This window comes from Coregonus clupeaformis, chromosome 29 (genome assembly GCF_020615455.1).
Source record: "Coregonus clupeaformis isolate EN_2021a chromosome 29, ASM2061545v1, whole genome shotgun sequence".
NCBI lineage: Eukaryota > Metazoa > Chordata > Actinopteri > Salmoniformes > Salmonidae > Coregonus > Coregonus clupeaformis.
In genome coordinates, this window is record NC_059220.1 from 37,674,974 (window position 1) to 37,688,301 (window position 13,328).

A 13,328-nucleotide genomic window follows, 5' to 3' on the forward strand; every position below is an offset into this window, starting at 1 on the left:
GTGTGCGCGCATGTGTGTTTGTGTATGTGAAACAAAACAAGGTGAGTGTGAGGTCAGAATCCCTGTAGTCAGACAAAAACGGACCGCTGCATGCTTGTCTTATTTTAAGCTTATTTGGGCCTCCTAGGGGGCTGAGTCTTCTCGTTGTCCCGTCTGAGGCCCACCCTCAGTGCGGAGGCAGCAGTGCTTAATTTGAGCCAGATCCTGGCGGAACAGGATCAAGTACCTCTCAGTTTTGGACTGTTTCGTTCCGGAACCTATTTGCCTGGATCCGGTACCTCTTGGGCATGAAAAATTATTTTAGCTGTTTGCAATGTAAAAATTTGAATGAAAGCGATCAGAGTTAATTCGAGTTGCCTCTGTAATCCTAATGCCCCCTAAAAAACGTATTGTGAAAACATTGATTTTCAGCCCGTGACTGATTATTCTAAGAATTGATTTGGGTTGGGAGGCCCGGGTTTATGGTTTGCACAACATTGTAGCCTAGAGACCAATGCGTAGCTTCTGCTGTGGTAAGAGAGAGAAGCGTGCCTGTATCTCTCACAGAACTAGAATGGGATTCACTTTTGAATTTCTCTCTCCCTCTCTCTGCTCTGATAGACATGAGCCTGCAACTCATCTCTCCAGCGTAGCACTTCATAATTTATTTCCTTATAGAATCATAGCCGCGGGAAGGGTGCTGCTGTAAATTGAAATACATTTGCCAAAGGTATATAATTACTGCTGTCTGTTCAGAAATAACTTAAATCATTCAGAATACTACACCAGGAGAAGCCTATAATATTGTTGTTATTACCTAGCTGTGCATTGTGTGTAGCCCAATCACAAGGCATAGCCTACAGTCCGGAACGTGTGGCAAATGTCAGTGAATAGCATGCAGACAAAACAGGCCTTTATATTTCAAATACAATCACGGAAAAACCACAGGTTGGATAGCAACTGGCTCCTGCTGAAATGAGAAGACTCGAATCTCTGTAGAGGCTACCAAATCCAAATAGGCCTATTGAGTGAACAGCATTCTTTTACAAAGTACAACAAGAGAGATGGACTTTTGGCGCGTGCGCACCGGCCATCTCCGGTACGTGAGCTGCACATCATTGGGTGAGTGAGTGAAACTGGAAAGCTTTTTTAGGACTATAATTCCCTCCTCATATTGTACAATATGTGTCTCCACACACCTAGGCCTAGGCTGTTGATGGATTCAAGACAAGGTTGTTTTTATTGATCTCAGTTTGTCAGTATCAAAGTAGCCTGTCATTTCAATAATTTGTGTGATATATTAAAAAGATTATGCTAAAGTCTCAGTCATGTAAAATGACGTAGAATTGCACGAAATGTGTTTATTAAAGTTTTTAGAAAATCCCGGACCCGAAGCTAAAAAAATATTTCCCGATGTGTGCCACTTCTGCAAGCACCTCTACTGCTCTATACCATTACGCAAAAGCGATGATAATGCATGCAATGCTTTATTTTATTTATATATAACAAACTATCGTTTTGGCAAGTCGGTTAGGACATCTACTTTGTGCATGACACAAGTCATTTTTCCAATAATTGTTTACAGACAGATTATTTCACTTATAATTCACTGTATCACAATTCCAGTGGGTCAGAAGTTTACATACACTAAGTTGACTGTGCCTTTAAACAGCTTGGGAAATTCCAGAAAATGATGTCATGGCTTTAGAAGCTTCTGATAGGCTAATTGACGTCAATTGGAGGTGTACCTGTGGATGTATTTCAAGGCCTACCTTCAAACTCCGTGCCTCTTTGCTTGACATCATGGGAAAATCAAAAGAAATCAGCCAAGACCTCAGAAAAAAAATTGTAGACCTCCACAAGTCTGGTTCATCCTTGGGAGCAATTTCCAAACACCTGAAGGTACCACGTTCATCTGTACAAACAATAGTACGCAAGTAAAACACCATGGGACCATGCAGCCGTCATACCACTCAGGAAGGAGACGCGTTCTGTCTCCTAGAGATCAACGTACTTTGGTGCGAAAAGTGCAAATCAATCCCAGTACAACAGCAAAGGACCTTGTGAAGATGCTGGAGGAAACGGGTACAAAAGTATCTATATCCACAGTAAAACAAGTCCTATATCGACATAACCTGAAAGGCCGCTCGGTCTTTTGGAGAAATGTCCTCTGGTCTGATGAAACAAAAATAAAACTGTTTGGCCATAATGACCATTGTTATGTTTGGAGGAAAAAGGGGGTGGTTTGCAAGCTGAAGAACACCATCCCAACTGTGAAGCACGGGGGTGGATGCATTATGCTGTGGGGGTGCTTTGCTGCAGGAGGGACTGGTGCACTTCACAAAATAGATGGCATCATGAGGAAGGAAAATTATGTGGATATATTGAAGCAACATCTCAAGACATCAGTCAGGAAGTTAAAGCTGGGTCGCAAATGGGTCTTCCAAATGGACAATGACCCTAAGCATACTTCCAAAGTTGTGGCAAAATGGCTTAAGGACAACAAAGTCAAGGTATTGGAGTGGCCATCACAAAGCCCTGACCTCAATCCTATAGAAAATGTGTGGGCAGAACTGAAAAAGCGTGTGCGAGCAAGGAGGCCTACAAACCTGACTCAGTTACACCAGATCTGTCAGGAGGAATGGGCCAAAATTCACCCAACTTATTGTGGAAGGCTACCTGAAACATTTGACCCAAGTTAAACAATTTAAAGGCAATGCTACCAAATACTAATTGAGTGTATGTAAACTTCTGACCCACTGGGAATGTGATGAAAGAAATACAGTGGGGAGAACAAGTATTTGATACACTGCTGATTTTGCAGGTTTTCCTACTTACAAAGCATGTAGAGGTCTGTAATTTTTATCATAGGTACACTTCAACTGTGAGAGACGGAATATAAAACAAAAATCCAGAAAATCAAATTGTATGATTTTTAAGTAATTTGCATTTTATTGCATGACATAAGTATTTGATTCATCAGAAAAGCAGAACTTAATATTTGGTACAGAAACCTTTGTTTGCAATTACAGAGATCATACGTTTCCTGTAGGTCTTGACCAGGTTTGCACACACTGCAGCAGGGATTTCGGCCCACTCCTCCATACAGACCTTCTCCAGATACTTCAGGTTTCGGGGCTGTCGCTAGGCAATACGGACTTTCAGCTCCCTCCAAAGATTTTCTATTGGGTTCAGGTCTGGAGACTGGCTAGGGCACTCCAGGACCTTGAGATGCTTCTTACGGAGCCACTCCTTAGTTACCCTGGCTGTGTGTTTCGGGTCGTTGTCATGCTGGAAGACCCAGCCACGATCCATCTTCAATGCTCATACTGAGGGAAGGAGGTTCTTGGCCAAGATCTCGCGATACATGGCCCCATCCATCCACCCCTCAATACGGTGCAGTCGTCCTGTCCCCTTTGCAGAAAAGCATCCCCAAAGACTGATGTTTCCACCTCCATGCTTCACGGTTGAGATGGTGTTCTTGGGGTTGTACTCATCCTTCTTCTTCCTCCAAACACAGTGAGTGGAGTTTAGACCAAAAAGCTCTATTTTTGTCTCATCAGACCACATGACCTTCTCCCATTCCTCCTCTGGATCATCCAGATGGTCATTGGCAAACTTCAGATGGGCCTGGATATGCGCTGGCTTGAGCAGGGGGACCTTGCGTGCACTGCAGGATTTTAATCCATGACGGCGTAGTGTGTTACTAATGGTTTTCTTTGAGACTGTGGTCCCAGCTCTCTTCAGGTCATTGACCAGGTCCTGCCGTGTAGTTCTGGGCTGATCCCTCACCTTCCTCATGATCATTGATGCCCCACGAGGTGAGATCTTGCATGGAGCCCCAGACCGAGGGTGATTGACCGTCATCTTTAACTTCTTCCATTTTCTAATAATTGCGCCAACAGTTGTTGCCTTCTCACCAAGCTGCTTGCCTATTGTCCTGTAGCCCATCCCAGCCTTGTGCAGGTCTACAATTGTATCCCTGATGTCCTTACACAGCTCTCTGGTCTTGGCCATTGTGGAGAGGTTGGAGTCTGTTTGATTGAGTGTGTGGACAGGTGTCTTTTATACAGGTAACGAGTTCAAACAGGTGCAGTTTATACAGGTAATGATTGGAGAACAGGAGGGCTTCTTAAAGAAAAACTAACAGGTCTGTGAGAGCCGGAATTCTTACTGGTTGGTAGGTGATCAAATACTTAAAATTAATTACTTAAAAATCATACAATGTGATTTTCTGGATTTTTGTTTTAGATTCAGTCTCTCACAGTTGAAATGTACCTATGATAAAAATGACAGACCTCTACATGCTTTGTAAGTAGGAAAACCTGCAAAATCGGCAGTGTATCAAATACTTGTTCTCCCCACTGTGTGTGTGTGTGTGTGTGTGTGTGTGTGTTTTTTTTTTGTTGTGTGTGTGTGTATATATATAATATATGTGTTCCGGTACCTCAGGGCCCCCCAGGTCACCCCCCTCTCATAGTAATTTTCTTTCCCGGCCCCTCTCGATTTACACATTTAAGCAGTGGGAGGCAGTCTACTTTAGGCCCAGGCTTTGTAGAGGCCTGCACTGCAGGCGACTGGTCAAATTACACCAGGAGGAGAGAATCCCTCACGGGCCTACAGTAAATACACTGCTCCATGTACTGCTCCATGTACTGCTCCATGTACTGCTCCATGTACTGCTCCATGTACTGCTCCATGTACTGCTCCATGTTGCTCATGTCCTGTTAGCGTAATATAGCTGCTCTGTGTCGTTTTTAATGAAACAATAAAACATCCCATTTATTATAAAAGTAGGACTACTGCAAATAGAATTGGACTAAAAGAATGTATAGTTTTGTCAGAACAGAAATGGTAGACTGTTGGATGATTTGATAGGACAGTAAACCATGTTTAATGGTGTGAAGCCTCAAGGTTATATCAGTTTGAGGTGTTAGCCATGTCTATCTGTCTCTGGTGGCTAATTTAGGGAGTGACGGAAGACTGGCTTTGACATCATCTGGGGATGTTTCTGACTGAATAACTTTGACATTAAGGGAGCCCAGAGGAGTCAAACTTATGTGAGGACAATGAGTTTCAAAAGTGACTCACAAATCTCTGTCACATCTCTCTCACACTTTTGCACACACTCTCTGTTTCTCTCTCTCTCGCAAACATTCTCATACAAGTCAATATATAAATATACAGCATTTACAATGATCAACTTCAATAGCCTACAACTACTTTATAGACTACTGTATAGCTGTAAACCTAGCTGGTAGGGCTGGGGAGATTGAACAGAGGACATTATAACAGTCCGGTTCTGTGGACTCTTCCTTGACCAGACTACTAATGAGGAACATTAGTGTTCACTGTTCAGACCAGGGTGCCTGCCACCCTGCACACAGCACTAAGTTGCCCATTGTTCCCACTCAAGAGTGCCCCCTCTCCCACTTCTAATACCAATAACCAGGGGCGCAACTTTGGTTTTAGAAGTGGGGGGGACATAACTTAGCAGGGGGTCTAGGGGTCCTCCCATTTATTGGGGCTTTTAAAGCACATTTCCTGCATTTCTACACAAACTAATATGACCCATGGCCCTTCTAGCCGTCTCTATTTAGAACAACAAAAAGTAAGCTAACATGCCCAAAGTTAACAAGCTAGGTAAGAGATTATTAAATATGTTTAAGTGATTGATAAGACTGAACTAGATCAATGATAATTAAATAATCAATATTGCGTTGCACCTTTAAGCAATAGCCTAACAAATGAACAACTCTTACAAAAAAAGTACCAAGACTTAACTTTTGTTTGTCTTAAGACATCCTCTGTATCAAATTTCAGACAGACCAGCCAGCCTGAGCCACTTGCACGCCTAACCCCCACCAGTCTAGTCAATAACTCAACTCTCTCCCCAACACAACTTCCTTCCCATCTTTTTTTTAATGTCTCAAGGGAAAGGTTTGGAAAACAAAAGTTGAATGAAAACACAGATACACCTTCACATTAACACACAGAAACAGTACACCCTCCATATAATTAATATCATAGGCCTAATAGTACTGTAGAGCTCTAAATGCTGGTTACACAGTTTCTTCTGATAAGTTTCCAGTATCAACATTTCCAAGCAAACAAAAACAGGGAGAAGGGAGAATCTGTAGACATACTGAGATAAAAGAACATACTCATTGCTATAATTCAGCCAGCCTTCACAAGACCATAACATATGCAAATATGTCCCCTTTTGTGCTTTACACCTCCAGCAGAATAATACAATTTCTGAGTGCAAGATATTCAGTTTCACTGGCATATAGGACATTCTATGGATGGTCTTAAACTGCACCAATTTATGTCTGAGATTACATTAATATTACGGGGCAATCTAACATCTGTATCCATTCATCATCATCAATAGCATCTCCCAGGTCTTCCTCACATTTTTGTTTTATATGTTTTGTGTCATCGGGAAAAGCCTATTTTTACATTTTATGTCATTTAGCAGACGCTTTTATCCAGAGCGACTTACAGGAGCAATTAGGGTTAAGTGCCTTGCTTAAGTACACATCGACAGATTTTTCACCTAGTCGGCTCGGGGATTACAACCAGCAACCTTTCGGTTACTGGCACAACGCTCTTACCCACTAAGCTACCTGCAACCCTTGATACAGTTTGGAAATCAACATTAGAGGTTTGCCAGACTGCCTTAAAATAGTTTCAATCTTTGAAGCTTCTTGCCTGCCCAGTGTTTGCTGCACAGAGAGAATAAAGTGTTGTATCGGCAAAAGTTCACCTCTGCGCTGTCACAGACGGTTTTTCCCTGGCTGCCTGAACCTGGTGAGACCCCTGTCACCATCTGATCCTGCTCAGATGAGGCATGGCAAAGAATTACCTTGGTGTACATTTGCATTATACACTGCTAAAAAAAATTAAGGGAACACTTAAACAACACATCCTAGATCTGAATGAATGAAATAATCTTATTAAATACTTTTTTCTTTACATAATTGAATGTGCTGACAACAAAATCACACAAAAATTATCAATGGAAATCAAATGTATCAACCCATGGAGGTCTGGATTTGGAGTCACCCTCAAAATTAAAGTGGAAAACCACACTACAGGCTGATCCAACTTTGATGTAATGTCCTTAAAACAAGTCAAAATGAGGCTCAGTAGTGTGTGTGGCCTCCACGTGCCTGTATGACCTCCCTACAATGCCTGGGCATGCTCCTGATGAGGTGGCGGATGGTCTCCTGAGGGATCTCCTCCCAGACCTGGATTAAAGCATCTGCCAACTTCTGGACAGTCTGTGGTGCAACGTGGCGTTGGTGGATGGAGCGAGACATGATGTCCCAGATGTGCTCAATTGGATTCAGGTCTGGGGAACGGGTGGGCCAGTCCATAGCATCAATGCCTTCCTCTTGCAGGAACTGCTGACACACTCCAGCCACATGAGGTCTAGCATTGTCTTGCATTAGGAGGAACCCAGGGCCAACCGCACCAGCATATGGTCTCACAAGGGGTCTGAGGATCTCATCTCGGTACCTAATGGCAGTCAGGCTACCTCTGGCGAGCACATGGAGGGCTGTGCGGCCCCCCAAATAAATGCCACCCCACACCATGACTGACCCACCGCCAAACCGGTCTTGCTGGAGGATGTTGCAGGCAGCAGAACGTTCTCCACGGCGTCTCCAGACTCTGTCACGTCTGTCACATGTGCTCAGTGTGAACCTGCTTTCATCTGTGAAGAGCACAGGGCGCCAATGGCGAATTTGCCAATCTTGGTGTTCTCTGGCAAATGCCAAACGTCCTGCACGGTGTTGGGCTGTAAGCACAACCCCCACCTGTGGACGTCGGGCCCTCATACCACCCTCATGGAGTCTGTTTCTGACCGTTTGAGCAGACACCTGCTGGAGGTCATTTTGCAGGGCTCTGGCAGTGCTCCTCCTGCTCCTCCTTGCACAAAGGCGGAGGTAGCGGTCCTGCTGCTGGGTTGTTGCCCTCCTACGGCCTCCTCCACGTCTCCTGATGTACTGGCCTGTCTCCTGGTAGCGCCTCCATGCTCTGGACACTACGCTGACAGACACAGCAAACCTTCTTGCCACAGCTCGCATTGATGTGCCATCCTGGATGAGCTGCACTACCTGAGCCACTTGTGTGGGTTGTAGACTCTGTCTCATGCTACCACTAGAGTGAAAGCACTGCCAGCATTCAAAAGTGACCAAAACATCAGCCAGGAAGCATAGGAACTGAGAAGTGGTCTGTGGTCACCACCTGCAGAACCACTTCTTTATTGGGGGTGTCTTGCTAATTGCCTATAATTTCCACCTGTTGTCTATTCCATTTGCACAACAGCATGTGAAATGTATTGTCAATCAGTGTTGCTTCCTAAGTGGACAGTTTGATTTCACAGAAGTGTGATTGACTTGGAGTTACATTGTGTTGTTTAAGTGTTCCCTTTATTTTTTTGAGCAGTGTATTATCCATGAATAGAATCAATGGTTCAGTATTTGAAATGACCATTATTCCCAGATCCCAGACTGTAGCCTTCCCATCAACTCAAGATGGAACTTTGTAGACATTAACTAATTGTTAAAATATACTGCAACATATACCTGAGCTCTGTAGACTGGACTTCCCTGACTGTCTGACCCTGCAGGGACACCTGTCACCATCTGATCCTGCTAAGACATGATGAGCATAGTGTTGTGTACTGACTGCACCATGACAGTGAAGCCTGTAGAGCTGTTTATACCGTGTCAGTGTGAAAAGTAGGGAATTAGCTAGGGAAACTGACAGATCAATAACGTTTCATTATTATACTGACTATTAAAAACTAACATTGCGCTGAAAACGTCAGAATATCGGTTTTCAATCGTTTGGCAGCTGGTTTCATCGTTTGATTCAGGTCTAGTGTGATTGAGCAAAAATAATCGCTAAAGTTAGTGAGCTAGCTAGCTAATCTTAGCCATATTTTGGCTAGCTCTAGCTAATGGTACATCATCAAATGACTTCTCTTGAACCAGGACAAAACAAAGGCTACAAAACATTTCCATACACACAACAGCAGTTTGATACTGCTACCTGACAGATAGCTAGAGGCTAGCTAGAGCTGAACTGACTGTGGTAGCTAACTAGCTGCTAGTAGTTCATTCACTTCAGTCGAGAGGGGATGAAACATTTGCTAATGTAACGTCAGTTACTAATAGCTCAGCACTGGGAATACATACAGCAGTTACCTTGCCAGCTAGATCAGTCAATTAAAGAGTAGCCAGTTTCTGCTCTGCTTGCTTTTACAACTCAGAGTCAAAGCGCAATACAGACAGCAGCTGCCTCTGATCTCTCCTGTGCTGGTCCTATATGCCAGCCTTTCAGGAGCTTTGCTTTCACACAGCCTGTCAGCACGCTATGTAGTGTCCCTGTGGTCCTAAATCCAGCCGTCTGAAACCAGAAAACAGCCTACCCGACCGCTCTGAGGCGTCGGCATGGTCCTAAAGCACACCTGCGCCGCGGTTTGTATCACAGTGCAATGAGAAAACTGTGGGGGACAAATATGCTATTTTAGAGTGTGTGTGTGTGGGGGGGTCATGTCCCCAGTGAAAGTTGCGCCCCTGCCAATAACTATGGGCCTTACTTGGAATCCCAATATATTGCTGACCTTTGGGGTAGACTGTGGATGCACACACTCACTCACACACATACCAGGCCCCCTAGGAGAATGCTGTTCGTAGATGTTTTCTGTGATCCAGCCAGCACTCTCCTCTGGGAGACAGGCCAAGGGATTAGCTTCAATAAGTAAGTAGCTGAACACTGGCATCTGTTGCGTTTTCTCAGCAAATGTTGGTAACTGCTTCAACTCATTGTTTCATTTGGTTGATCTGAAATATTGCATTGCGATAAATGGAAAATGCCTCTAATAGATCATAGATTCAGATTTCTTATTCGAAAATGCATGCATGGTGAAGCACTGCATTTGACTTGGCCTAGGTACTCGAAATACAGGTCTAATGATTTAGATCAGTTCTGATTCACTGCTCTGAAAAAGAATGTCAAGTACATTGGCAGCCCGGTTTCCTTCTCTGTAATCAAATGCGTCAACCATTTTCTTTAGTCAAGAAACCTGGAGTTTACAAGTCTGAATGATAAACTGTAACTGTATAGCAATCATACTTATATCAACCACCTACTGTTTTGAGAAACCAAACAAGTATACCCTGATGAGGGTACAGTATGTTCAAATAAACGCTTTTAGACTTACTCCTATTCCAAAGCACCCTGGCCATGTAACTATGGACGACCGTCTTACTGAACATAAGATGCAAACCATCAGCATTCTTCCTCATCCCCCAACAAAGACTATTTGATTTGTCTAATTGCCTCTCTGATGTCCACAATCCCTTCCATTGTGGAGAACCAGATGGATGCTCCAGCTAGCTGAATCAGTGTCAGCTTTGTACCAGCAGCCCTCAGTGCTCTCTCTCTCTCCCCCTCACCAATGAAAGCTGGTGTTGTCTCCTAACAACACTGACAGTGATGGACGGCAGGAGCTGGGTTTCGCCCTCCTCTCGTCCTGCTTCCACACAGATATGCAGCCATGCCCACTGTCCCTGCTCTGACAATAGCAATGGCTCTTTGAGAGGAGAATAAGGAGGTTTGAGGCTGAGGAGGAACCCCGTCAAGAGTCTATTGTCATTGTCAAGAGTAAATGATCATATTCATGTCCTGTAGGATGTAGTGCCATCCAATTGTATTGATTGACAAACCTATAGTGCTGACCTCTAATTATATCATGTCATGGAGATGAATAGATCATAGGAAACAGTCATGTTTTTATGTCTGACCTGTTGAATGTGTATACCATATTGTTCACCTCAAACTAAACCATGAAGTCCTTGCGCTAAATGATATACATTGCATTCGGAAAGTATTCAGACCTTTTTACTTTTTCCACATTTTGTTACGTTACAGCCTTATTCTAAATCTCATCAATCTACACACACTACCCCATAATGACAAAGCGAAAACAGGGTTTTAGAAATGTTTGCAAATGTATTACAAATAAACATACCTTATTTACATAAGTATTCAGGCCCTTTGCTATGAGACTTGAAATTGACCTCGGACGCATCCTGTTTCCATTGATCATCCTTAATGTTTCTACAACTTGATTGGAGTCCACTTGTGGTAAATTCAATTGATCGGACATGATTTGGAAAGGCACACACCTGTCTATATAAGGTCCCACAGTTGACAGTGCACGTCAGAGCAAAAACCAAGCCATGAAGCTGAAGGAATTGTCCGTAGAGCTCCGAGACAGGATTGTGTCAAGGCACAGATCTGGGGAAGGGTACCAAAAAATGTCTGCAGCATTCAAGGTCCCCAAGAACACAGTGGCCTCCATCATTTGGCCAAACTGAGCAATTGGGGGAGAAATGCCTTGGTCAGGGAGGTGACTAAGAACCTTAATGCAGGGAGGTGACTAAGAACCCAATGGTCACTCTGACAGAGCTTCAGAGGTATTTATTTATTTATTTATTTCACCTTTATTTAACCAGGTAAGCCAGTTGAGAACAAGTTCTCATTTACAACTGCGACCTGGCCAAGATAAAGCAAAGCAGTGCGATAAAAACAACAACACAGAGTTACATATGGGATAAACAATAACACAATAGAAAAATAAATCTATATACAGTGTGTGCAAATGTAGTAAGTTATGGAGGTAAGGCAATAAATAGTCCATAGTGCAAAATAATTACAATTTAGTATTACCACTGGAGTGATAGATGTGCAGAAGATGATGTGCAAATAGAGATACTGGGGTGCAAATGAGCAAAATAAATAACAATATGGGGATGAAGTAGTTGGGTGGGCTAATTACAGATGGGCTGTGTACAGGTGCAGTGATCGGTAAGGTGCTCTGACAACTGATGCTTAAAGTTAGTGAGGGAGATAAGTGTCTCCAGCTTCAGAGATTTTTGCAGTTCGTTCCAGTCATTGGCAGCAGAGAACTGGAAGGAATGGAGGTGTTGGCTTTGGGGATGACCAGTGAGATATCTGCTGGAGCGCATACTACGGGTGGGTGTTGCTATGGTGACCAATGAGCTAAGATAAGGCAGGGATTTGCCTAGCAGTGATTTATAGATGACCTGGAGCCAGTGGGTTTGGCGACGAATATGTAGTGAGGGCCATCCAACGAGAGCGTACAGCTCACAATGGTGGGTAGTATATGGGGCTTTGGTGACAAAACGGATGGCACTGTGATAGACTACATCCAATTTGCTGAGTAGAGTGTTGGAGGCTATTTTGTAAATGACATTGCCGAAGTCAAGGATCGGTAGGATAGTCAGTTTTACGAGGGCATGTTTGGCAGCATGAGTGAAGGAGGCTTTGTTGCGAAATAAGAAGCCGATTATAGATTTAACTTTGGATTGGAGATGCTTAATGTGAATCTGGAAGGAGAGTTTACAGTCTAACCAGACACCTAGGTATTTGTAGTTGTCCACATATTCTAAGTCAGACCTGCTGAGAGTAGTGATTCTAGTCGTGCGGGTGCAAGCAGCGTTCGATTGAAGAGAATGCATTTAGTTTTACTAGCGTTTAAGAGCAATTGGAGGCTACGGAATGAGTGTTGTATGGCATTGAAACTCGTTTGGAGGTTTGTTAACACAGTGTCCACAGAGTTCCTCTGTGGAGATGGGAGAACCTTCCAAAAGGACAACCATCTCTGCAGCACTCCACCAATCAGGCCTCTATGGTAGAGTGGCCAGACGGAAGCCACTCTTCAGTAAAAGGCACATGACAGCCCGCTTGGAGTTTGCCAAAAGGCACCTAAAGGACTCTCAGACCATGAGAAACAAGATTCTCTGGTCTGATGAAACCAAGATTGAACTCTTTGGCCTGAATACCAAGCGTCACATCTGGAGGAAACCTGGCACCATCCCGACGGTGAAGCATGGTGGTGGCAGCATCATGTTGTGGTGATGTTTTTCAGTGGCAGGGACTAGGAGACTAGTCAGGATCGAGGCAAAGATGAACGGAGCAAAGTACAGAGAGATCCTTGATGAAAACCTGCTCCAGAGCGCTCAGGACCTCAGACTGGGGTGAAGGTTCACCTTCCAACAGGACAACGACCCTAAGCACACAGCCAAGACAACGCAGGAGTGGCTTCGGGACAAGTCTCAATGTCCTTGAGTAACCCAGACAGAGCCCGGACTTGAACCCGATCGAACATCTCTGGAGAGACCTGAAAATAGCTGTGCAGCGATGCTTCCCATCCAACCTGACAAAGCTTGAGAGGATCTGCAGGGAAGAATGGGAGAAACTCCCCAAATACAGGTGTGCCAAGCTTGTAGCGTCATACCCAAGAAGAC

The 13,328-nt window shown here is 44.0% G+C and overlaps 1 protein-coding gene across 1 annotated transcript in view; it reads left to right on the plus strand.

The window, feature by feature from the left end:
- The window catches only part of mboat2a (membrane bound O-acyltransferase domain containing 2a), a 74,263-nt gene that overhangs the window by 42,180 nt on the left and 18,755 nt on the right, over positions 1-13,328 (plus strand). The gene's annotated exons all lie outside the window — the stretch shown is intronic.